This window comes from Dendrobates tinctorius, unplaced genomic scaffold (genome assembly GCF_039654945.1).
Source record: "Dendrobates tinctorius isolate UK_male_01 unplaced genomic scaffold, ASM3965494v1 ptg000089l, whole genome shotgun sequence".
In the NCBI taxonomy this organism is placed as follows: domain Eukaryota; kingdom Metazoa; phylum Chordata; class Amphibia; order Anura; family Dendrobatidae; genus Dendrobates; species Dendrobates tinctorius.
Window position 1 is genome coordinate 22,216,746 of NW_027361757.1, and position 7,298 is coordinate 22,224,043.

General features: G+C 42.6%; 1 protein-coding gene across 2 annotated transcripts in view; it reads right to left on the reverse strand.

Annotated features, from left to right (window-relative positions):
- LOC141098264 (intelectin-1-like) overlaps nt 1–4,951 on the reverse strand; it is a 106,528-nt gene extending 101,577 nt beyond the window's left edge. Inside the window, exon 1 of one of the 2 annotated variants that reach the window (XM_073585898.1) lies at nt 4,920–4,951. The gene's annotated coding sequence lies outside the window, so the exon portion shown is untranslated. The remainder of the gene's footprint in view (nt 1–4,919) is intronic. The other variant, XM_073585899.1, reaches the window with a different exon arrangement.
- Between the last annotated feature and the right edge of the window lie 2,347 nt (nt 4,952–7,298).

Consider the following 7,298-nt stretch of genomic DNA (forward strand, 5'->3'; position numbering starts at 1 on the left):
TAAGATACAATATTGTTACGCTCCAGGATGACATTCAGGCCTCTCTTGAACCCTTCGACTGAGTTCGCCATCACCACCTCCTCAGGCAGGGAATTCCAGATTCTCACTGCCCTAACAGTAAAGAATCCAATTCTATGTTGGTGGAAAAGCCTTTTCTCCTCCAGACGCAGAGAATGCCCCCTTGTGACTGTCACCTTCCTTTCTATAAACAGATCCTCGGAGAGATATTTGTATTGTCCCCTTATATACTTATACATGGTTATTAGATCGCCCCTCAGTCGTCTTTTTTCTAGACTAAATAATCCTAATTTTGCTAATCTCTCTGGGTATTGTAGTTCCCCCATCCCCTTTATTAATTTTGTACCCGCTCTAGTTCCATTATATCCTTCCTGAGCACCGGTGCCCAAAACTGTACACAGTACTCCATGTTCAGTCTAACCAAAGATTTGTACAAAGGCAGTATAATGCTCTCATCATGTGTATCCAGACCTCTTGTAATGCACCCCATGATCCTGTTTGCCTTGGCAGCTGCTGCCTGGCACTGGCTGCTCCAGGTAAGTTTATCATTAACTAGGATCCCCAAGTCCTTCTCCATGTCAGATTTACCCTGTGGTTTCCCGTTCAGTGTGTAATGGTGATCGTTAATAAATATGTTGAAGAGAATAGGTCCCAACACCGACCCCTGCGGTACCCCACTGGTCACAGCGACCCAGTTAGAGAATATACCATTTATAACCACCCTCTGCTTTCTATCACTAAGCCAGTTACTTACCCATTTACACACATTTTCCCCCAGACCCAGCATTCTCATTTTGTGTACCAACCTCTTGTGTGGCACGGTATCAAACGCTTTGGAAAAATCAAGATATACTACAAGATATACCACATCCAATAACTAGAGTTGAGCGATACCATCCGATACTTCAAAGTATCGTATCGGATGGTATCGGCCGATCTTTAAAAAAAGTATCGGTATCGCCGATTCCGATACCGGAAGTCCCATTCAAGTCTATGGGACTTCCGGTATCGGAATAAGAAAAACCCTTTCCTGCCCTTGTACAGCCTCTCTGGGGTCTGTACGGGCCTTTCGGGGGGCTGTGCCGGCCTGCCAGGGGGTCTGTGCAGGCTCCGGTGGTCTGTGCCGGCCTGCCGGTGGTCTGTGCAGGCTCCGGGGGGCTGTGCCGGCCTGCCGGGGGGCTGTGCCGGCCTGCCGGGGGGCTGTGCAGGCTCCGGGGGGCTGTGCCGGCCTGCCGGGGGACTGTGCAGGCTCCGGGGGGCTGTGCCGGCCTGCCGGGGGGCTGTGCCGGCCTGCCGGGGGGCTGTGCCGGCCTGCCGGTGGTCTGTGCAGGCTCCGGGGGTCTGTGCAGGCATCGTCCGATGGGACTACAAGTCCCATCGGGCGATGCCTGCTACCATGACAGTGATTGACACATTAGCCAATGATGGGACAGTAGTAGTCCCATCATCCGGCTAATGTGTTAAATGTAAAAAAAAAAAAAAAAAAAAATTACATGCTACATACATACAACATGCATACTACATACATGCTACATTCATACTACATACTACATACATGCTACATTCATACTACATGCAACATACATACTACATATATACTACATGCATGCTACATACATACTGCATACTACATGCTACATACATACTACATATATACTACATGCATGCTACATACATACTACATGCTACATACATACCACATACATACTACATATATACTACATGCATGCTACATACATACTACATATATACTACATGCATGCTACATACATACTACATGCTACATACATACTACATACATACTACATATATACTACATACATGCTACATACATACTACATGCTACATACATACCACATACATGCTACATATATACTACATGCATGCTACATATATACTACATACATACTACATGCATGCTACATGCATGCTACATACATACTACATGCATGCTACATACATACTACATGCTACATACATACCACATACATACTACATACATGCTACATATATACTACATGCATGCTACATACATACTACATATATACTACATGCATGCTACATACATACTACATGCTACATGCATGCTACATACATACTACATACATACTACATGCTACATACATACCACATATATACTACATACATACAATACATTCATACAATACATACATAGACATACAGTACATATAACATAGAGTAACATACTTACCAATACTTGTCACATTGTTCCCCGAAGCCATTGTCGTCTACGGAATAAATATTAACATAACAAACCACAAAAATACTCACCCACGATCCGAAGCAGTCCACGAGTGTGTCCCACGACGATCTTGGGTAGAGAACTGCAGCATCAGCTGTTGCTGCCGTTCTCTACGGGCTGCAGGAATCCAATGACGGAAGGTAGGTATCCTTCCGCACTGTATTCCTCCGCCACTTAAAAAAAAAAAAAGTCCCTAGTCTCACTTTATGCCATTGCTGTGTGGGAATTTCCCACACAGCAATGGCATAAAGTGAGACTAGGGACTTTTTTTTTTTTAAGTGGCGGAGGAATACAGTGCGGAAGGATACCTACCTTCCGTCATTGGATTCCTGCAGCCCGTAGAGAACGGCAGCATCATCTGATGCTGCCGTTCTCTACCCAAGATCGTCGTGGGACACACTCGTGGACTGCTTCGGATCGTGGGTGAGTATTTTTGTGGTTTGTTATGTTAATATTTATTCCGGAAAGACAATGGCTTCGGGGAACAATGTGACAAGTATTGGTAAGTATGTTACTCTATGTTATATGTACTGTATGTCTATGTATGTATTGTATGAATGTATTGTATGTATGTAGTATATATGTGGTATGTATGTAGCATGTAGTATGTATGTAGTATGTATGTAGCATGCATGTAGTATGTATGTAGCATGCATGTAGTATATATGTAGTATGTATGTAGCATGCATGTAGTATATATGTAGCATGTATGTAGTATGTATGTGGTATGTATGTAGCATGTAGTATGTATGTAGCATGCATGTAGTATGTATGTAGTATGTATGTAGCATGCATGTAGCATGCAGTATGTATGTAGCATGCATGTAGTATATATGTAGTATGTATGTAGCATGCATGTAGTATATATGTAGCATGTATGTAGTATGTATGTGGTATGTATGTAGCATGTAGTATGTATGTAGCATGCATGTAGTATGTATGTAGTATATATGTGGTATGTATGTAGTATATATGTAGTATGTATGTAGTATATATGTAGTATGTATGTAGCATGTAGTATGTATGTAGCATGTATGTAGCATGCATGTAGTATGTATGTAGTATGTATGTAGCATGCATGTAGTATGTATGTAGTATGTATGTAGCATGTATGTAGTATGTATGTGGTATGTATGTAGTATATATGTAGCATGTATGTAGTATGTATGTGGTATGTATGTAGCATGTAGTATATATGTAGCATGCATGTAGTATGTATGTGGTATGTATGTAGCATGTAGTATATATGTAGCATGCATGTAGTATGTATGTAGTATGTATGTAGTATGTATGTAGCATGCAGTATGTATGTAGTATGTATGTAGTATATATGTAGTATGTATGTAGCATGTAGTATGTATGTAGTATTTTTTTTTTTTTTTTTTAACATTTAACACATTAGCCGGATGATGGGACTACTACTGTCCCATCATTGGCTAATGTGTCAATCACTGTCATGGTAGCAGGCATCGCCCGATGGGACTTGTAGTCCCATCGGACGATGCTTGCACAGACCCCCGGACATCAGCACAGCCCCCCGGCAGGCCGGCACAGCCCCCCGGCAGGCCGGTACAGACCCCCACAGGGTGCACAGACCACCGGCAGGCCGGCACAGCCCCCCGGCAGGCCGGTACAGACCCCGGGCAGTCCACACAGCCCCCCGGCAGGCCGGCACAGCCCCCCGGCAGGCCGGCACAGCCCCCCAGCAGGCCGGCAGAGACCCCCGGAAGGCCCGAAATGACGGCGCATCATGATGCGCACACACCGCGCATCATGATGACGTCAGGCCGTCAATCAACTGAACTTCCGATTCCGATGCCGAATTCCGATATTGAAAAAATATCGGAAGTCGGTATCGGAATTCCGATACAGCAAGTATCGGCCGATACCCGATACTTGCGGTATCGGAATGCTCAACACTACCAATAACTCATCCTTTTTAATATTTTTACAATAAAGAAATAATAACTGCAAAAGCATAAATAAAAATGCGATATTTGCAGTTTTTCACTCACCACAGTTACACAAAAATTGGAAAAGAAAGTGATCAATATATCATGTACCTCAAAATTTACCAATAGAAACATTAACTCATCACACAAAAAAACAATCCCTCACACAGAAACATCGATGGGAAAATAAAAAGTAACCGTTTACAAAATTCAGAATATTTTCCACTACTAAAATATAAGAAAAACTATTCAAGTTTAATATCACCATAATCGAACTGACCTAGAGAATCATGTTGCCATACTACACAATGAACACTGTAAAAGCAAAACCCAAAAAACAATGGAGAGATTGCAATACTTTTCACAATTTCACACTACCTGGAATTTTGTTCCTGTATTTCAGTACATTATATGGTAAAAAAAAATTGAAACCATTCAAAACTACAACTTGTTCTGGCAAAAACAAGCCCTAAAAAAAGTTATGGCTCTTCAAAGAAGCAGAGGAAAAACAAAAGCACAAAAAATAAAAGTAAGCCCAAAGGGGTTAATCAAATTGATAAATAAAGAGAATTGGTTTAATAAAAATAATGCCCATATATGTTCAGGAATCATAGCCCAAAATAAAACCTAATTCAACTCTGCACATGGCAAGCTAAAAGAAGACCAATGTAAGAGGTGCCTCTTACCAGCTCAGAGGTTCTTGCAGTGTAGCAGGACACTTGTCCATATGCCAGCATTTATAGCGCTCTCTAATCCAAACTCTCCAATCAGATGTCTGTATAGACCATAATAATAAATATGTGACTCAAACAATATTTGCCTTCAATATTTATCTTTTTTAATTGTCTTCATTCCCAGAATATAATATTTGTTGCAACTTATTATTACATTAATTGAGCTGTGTTACATTCTATCTGGTATGCCATAATACAAGGCATCATATAATGAGAATGTGCATCTCCAGAAAAGCACTTGTTTTTCAGGTGACATTGTGAACACGTGTTTTCTGGAGAACATGTCAATAATTACATATTTTCTGTTACTGGCCATCTTGTGTTATGTAATGTACATGTGTAAACATGTAGGCCGTGCACCTGCAATTAGAGATAAGCAAACCTTTCAAGGTTCGGTTTGATTCGCTGAACGATTAGACTTCACGAACATGTTCAACAAACGGTTCGACAAACGTACCTGAACCCCATTACATTCAATGGGAGTCCAAACATGTACAGAACACCTTAAGGAGTGACAAAATGCTTCCCAAACAGCTAAAATTAGGGGTAGACATCATGAAAACTGGCATCAATTTACCCACACAGCAGCAGTCAGTCATGGGCCATGCATGAGGTATCAGCGTCTGGTACAGCATTTACAGCTTTGAATTGAAGTTTGTCACAATGACCCGTCCTGTGTGATGCGACCCGCAGGCCGGTAACTGAAACAACAAGATGCGGAACGTGATACTGTCCTGTGTGACATGGCCCGCCGGACGGTAACTAAAACAACAAGACACGGGAAAAGGGGAAACAGTTACAATGGTGGGCCCTGTGATAGGGAAAGGGGACGTGGAGACCTCCTGCACTCCCCTGAGTCAGTGTCCCTAATGCTCCCTATGCCGGTTCCGCAACAGGTGCCGATCAGGAACCTGTCGCCCTAGCACACCCTACACCTATCCCTTGCTAGGGAGCTGGGTGGTGAAGGCACTGGCCCCACCGCTGTACTAATACACACTAAGGAAAACACAAACAGGGAAACACCACTTAGCTTTACTCTGTTGCTCTTGCTCCTGGTAACAGAGTCCACCACCAGAATGCAGCTCTCCTCCTGAATCGCTGCCACCAAGCTCTGTCAGAGCTACAAGGAAATCCCCTATGACTCCTTCCACACCAGGGCTAAGACAGTGCTGCAAGGAACGCTCTCCAGCTCCTTCCTCCACCAAGGATGGTTGAAATGAACACTATCACCAACACTGATTGCAACACCTGTGACTCTTTTATAGGTAAGAGCCAGCAATCACACCTGCATTATAATCATGTGCACTTAACTAAAGAAACAAGAGTGCAATGACGATCACCACCACCGGGGGCAAACTTAGAACAAAAGACACCACAGTGCAATAATCCTAATGGCCACCGGGGGGCAAAAACCAAACTTAAGCACAGCTTAAGAAAAAAAAAAGGTTACCTGTGCTTCTTATCAGTCCTGATCCAGCATGGATCATGACAAAGTTTCAATTAAGACGAGGTGGGTGAGGGAGCGATGTAAGCCTTCTTAGCTGGGAGCCCTGATACCCCTTGGAACATCTTAAACGTGATTTTTGATTGGCCACAAATATCAGCTTGGTATACCACAAATGTTATAAGAATTTAAGGATAGTAGCACAGGTAGCTGACTGAAAATATTTGCAGGCCTGTCGGTCTGGTACTGCTACATGCAACACACATGAAGGAGACCCAACTTGAAGTACAAACTTTTCTAAAATTTAGAAATACTATAATTGTGCAGTTTTTTTAAAACTTCAGTTACTGTATGTTCTACTCGACTCCCTTTCTGTGACAGCTGCACAGCGGTATTATTATTATTATTTATTGTTATATCGCCATTTATGTGAAAAGGGTAAACATGATAAAAACAAGTACAATAATCTTAAACAATACAAGACACTGGCTTCTACTGGATGAGAGGGATCACAGTCTACAAAGCATGGATGAGGAGAGGATATAATAGTTGTAGGTAGAGCTGCTTGCGCAGCAATATGGTGGAGCGATGGATAGTGGAGGTTGTGAGCTTGTTGGAAGAGGTATTTCTTCAGGTTCGTTTTGAAGGTTCCCATGGTAGTTGAGAGTATGATATGTTGAGGGACACAGTTCCAGAGTAGAGGGGATCTATGGGCGAAATCTAGAATGTGATTGTGGGAAGAGGAGATAAAAGGGGAGTAGAAAAGGAGATCTTGTGAAGATCAAAGGTTGCGTGCGGGTAAGTACCAGGAGACTAGGTCACTGATGTATTGAGGAGACACTTGGGGTTCTGAACAGGAGTCTCTGGACAACAGGGAGCCAGTGCAA